Source organism: Aplysia californica, unplaced genomic scaffold (genome assembly GCF_000002075.1).
Source record: "Aplysia californica isolate F4 #8 unplaced genomic scaffold, AplCal3.0 scaffold00329, whole genome shotgun sequence".
Lineage (NCBI taxonomy): Eukaryota > Metazoa > Mollusca > Gastropoda > Aplysiida > Aplysiidae > Aplysia > Aplysia californica.
The window spans coordinates 359643-363817 of record NW_004797599.1 but is presented as its reverse complement, the minus strand read 5'-3'; the positions used below and the strand labels follow the sequence as shown (position 1 = coordinate 363817).

At 40.4% G+C, this 4175-nt stretch overlaps 1 protein-coding gene across 1 annotated transcript in view; it reads right to left on the bottom strand.

Annotated features, from left to right (window-relative positions):
• Positions 1-4083, bottom strand: part of LOC101856820 — a 15909-nt gene extending 11826 nt beyond the window's left edge. Inside the window, exon 1 of the mRNA XM_005102530.3 lies at positions 3860-4083. The gene's annotated coding sequence lies outside the window, so the exon portion shown is untranslated. The remainder of the gene's footprint in view (positions 1-3859) is intronic.
• Between the last annotated feature and the right edge of the window lie 92 nt (positions 4084-4175).

Genomic DNA, 4175 nt, shown 5'->3' with positions numbered 1-4175 from the left:
ATAGATAGATAGATAGATAGATAGATAGATAGATAGATAGATAGATAGATAGATATCTATCGTCCATATCTCTTTTGTTTGTTACTCTCTAATAACGCTTTCTAATCTTTGGAAATTGTACAACCTATTTGTGTTGCAAGTGCCGTAAAACGTTCCCTTTACATCTAAACGAAACGACCATGCAGCGTAGCAGCCTGTTCAGTGCCGAAAAGCTGCCATGCACAAATTATTCCCGAGTTTGGCCATTGTGAGAGTAACCATCTGCGATTAATGGCACTGAAAATCTGCGGTTCAGGAAACTGAGAACCATCGCGGGCTAAGCGCTGTCTTGTACTAACTTCATTTTTTCCGGTATTTATGCAAATCGCGATGAAGCACTGGATCCCAGTCGGGAAAAAAGCAGGAGTTTGTTCAAACTGGAACTGAAATTCTGCGCATGCGGATCACGAGTATTAGCGGTAATAATTTTGGGATGAAAGTGGAGAATTTTCAACGTAATAACTTTACGATGCAAGGGGGAAAATTCCAATATGTAATGATTATTTTGTAATGAAAATGAAAATTTTTTCGAAGGTAATAATTTTATTATTGAAGTTAAAGGGACAATTTTCCAACGTATCAATTTTGCTACCAAGGGGAAGATTTTTCAACTTAATATTTTTATCAAAGGAAAGATTTTTCAACATAATAATGTTGTTATCGAAGGGACATTTTGTCAACGTGACAATTTTATCAAAAGAGAGATTTGTCAGTGATCTTGACGGGCTTTGACAGAAACCTCCCAAAAGTTGGAGTGTGTGGTACGAAATAAAAGTTAAGATTCTTTGTCCACATAAATAGAGCAAACGAGCTTGTGAAACTGCTGTTGTGGGGAAATATAAAGGGAAGGGGGGGGGGGGGGCAGAGGAAGACTGAGAACAACATACACAGATCGCCTTAGCAGCTTTGCATCAAAATAACATAAAGAGGACGACCGAGCTGATCAGGAAGATTGACAACAGAAAGGATCCAAAGATCGTCAAGGTGGACAACAGAAAGGAGTTGGGTCTCAAGATCATCAAGGTCAATTCTAGACCTGACAACTGAGGTATACGACTGCACTCCCGAGAATACAACGCCTTGTGTCCCACCCTATCCTACCCAGGGAAAATGGTGAAATGGTATAGGTTTAACGCCCCTATCAATACTATTCGGTTGTTTAAGAGGCGTGGCCTCCGAGTTAAACGTCCGTCTCTGAAAGGCCGCGTCGAGCCAGGTGGGAATTTCGTGTAAAGTGTCTTTCCCAAAGACACAACGTAGGACTGAGCTGACGGACCCGCAATGTCACGGATTCGGTAGCCTAACCACTAGGCCACCAACACCACCTTCCTACCCGAGAATTGAACCCTCGGTCTTATGATTGCAAATGGTGCGACGATTAAAAAACAACAACAACAACAACAACAACAGGTGGGGTCAGGCGTCTGTGGTGTAGCGAGTAAGCTCTTCTCCGCCGTTCGCAGAAAACTCGATTCGATTCCCGAGTATGGAGAATTTGTACCGAGTGTCTTGGTCTTTCTGCTAGGATTTCATTTCCCTCTCATCCCGGGTTGGTCCAGATAGGAAAGGTCGAAGCCCACCTCCTGATTGAGTGTGTGGTTGGCGGGTGCTCTTATCTGGTTTGCTTTGCCCTTTCTTTCCTGTCAAATATCTGTCTACTTCATCTTTTCTCTTTCTCTTAATTGTATTTTGCTCTCTAGTAACACCTCGAGTCTTCGGCATATATTTGACCTATTTCTTTTGAAATCCCGTCAGTACTCTTACTAAACCATAAAACTCCTAAATCATTTAAACTACATCTGGAAAAAAAACCCATAAAAAAGAAAATAATAGAAAGAAAGAAAAACAAAGCCGTAGGATCACCTGGGAACGAAAGGTCAATGATTCTTCGCCCCCGCCCCCGCCCCCTCTGCACTTAACAGGGAAGGCAGCTGTTACGTGGAGGTAATCAGTGAGTGGAGAGAAAGCAAACAGCCCACCCCAACCGGCTGTGTGTGTGTATGTGTGTGTGTGTGTGTGTGTGTGTGTGTGTGTGTGTGTGTGTGTGTGTGTGTGTGTGTAAGTGTTTGCACGAGTCATTAGTTAAACTGTATGCAAATTTCTTCTGTTTGTCACAAAGTATGCCGTCCTTTTTGTAAAATAAATCATGATTACCAAGTCCTTTATGTAATATAAATCATGATTACCAACCGAAACTTATATTGTCTTTTCGGGGTTTCAAAAACCTATCAAAACAAATGACGCTTTTTCCTTTCATATTTGTCAAAGCAGTACACGCTCTTCGTTTCTTATAATTCTGTCAGAACCAAATCATGTTGTCTTTTATATATCTGTGAAAACAAATGACAATTCTGTAAAAACTAGTGAGCTTTTGTCTTTTATACCTCTCAAAATAAGGGCCACTTTTTTGTCTTTTATACATGTCAAAACAAATCACCATCATTTCTGTCTTCTTTTTTTTTATCTATCAGTACCCCCCTCCCCCCGTGCCCCCATACACCACCACTATTGTCTTATATCTGTCAAAACAAGTGGCGCTTTTTTTCTTTTGTTATATTTAATTTTGGCAAAGCAAGTCACTATATCTGTCTTTTATATTTCTGTCAAAAGAACCAAAACCACGACATCTGTCCTTAATGCCTGATATCCGTCAAAACAATTGGCGCTTCCTGTAGACTTTAGATTTGTACCAAAAAAACACACACTTTATGTCGGTTGTATAATATGTCAAAACAATTGACACTTTTTGTCCCTTATATGTGTCAAAAACAAGTGACACCTTCTGTTTATCATATCTGTCAAAACAATTGACGCTTTTCGTCCTCTAGGTTGGCAAAACAAACGACGCTTTCTATTATTTAAAAAAAAAATATTTCTGTCACAGCAACCCCGCTGTTCGTTGTTTGAAACTGTCCAATCAGATGACGCCAAACGTGATTTTTTCGCCCGAGATTGATTTCCGTCAACGTTTTCTAAACAAATTGAAACCCTTAGTTTAAATAAACGGTGTCTCAGTCTTTATTAATCAAAGGACTCTGTCAAATCACATGATGCCTGTAGATTTTATTTATTTATTTATCAAAACAATTAGTCAGATAAGAGTGCCTTCAGTCTTTTATATCACTATTAAGACAGCCCAATAAAAAATGCTTACTGTCTGAATATCAGTTAAAACTGTCAAAAGGATGGCTATTGTGTTTATGTCAATCAAAACAATCGGGCAAAAATCGAATGGAGCCTATCATTTTTATAACAATCAGTCAAAAATCAACTAGTCAGTCCTTTATAACAGTCGAAATAATCAGACAAAACAGATTTCGCTTATTATCTTTTATAAATCGAAACAATCTAAACAAATGGTTCCTATCGTCTTTTATATCAAACAGATCAATCAAACAAATCACATGGCGCCTATCGTCCCTCAAATGGCCGACCCTGATCTCAGCCTATAGCCCCGGGGTATTAACTTAATATCAAATATATGCATGTTTACAGCGTTGAATCCCACCTCTGAATTGATCTAATTTGTGCCAGTAGGGGCGTAAAACATATCCATTATTTTTTTTTAAAGAAACGAATCTATTTGCTCCCATCAGAATCACATTTTAAAAGATAGGACACAGCTATTCAGTGGCTGGTTAGCGGGTGCTCTGGTATGGTTTGCTCTTCCTTTCCTATCAAACATCTATCTTCCTTATCTTCCCACCTTCTTTTACATGTTTGTCACTCTTCTGTAACACCTAGAAGCTACTGCACTTTTATGTCCTAAATGTGTTGCAAGTGCTGCACAAAATCTTACAAACACGAAACAACTACTCACGTTTATTAGTTCCTGGTGCGCGTAGTAGAGATTCCACTAACTCCTGCCCTAGCTGGCTTTGTCTGCTCACCGACGCACGCGCGATGTCGCTCACACCAGTGCCACTCAACATTCTGTGGGACTCCGCGACTCGCTCAAGCTTATACCACTGTCCGTAGCTGGCGCTCACACCACATACGCACGCGTACCTTCTTGCGTGAGTGCGTGCTTGCGTACGGGCGGGCGTCTCTCTCTATCTCTCTTTCTCTCTGTTGCTGTCTTTGTCTGTCTCTGCCTCTGCCTCTGCCTCTGTCTCTGTCTCTGTCTCTGTCTCTGT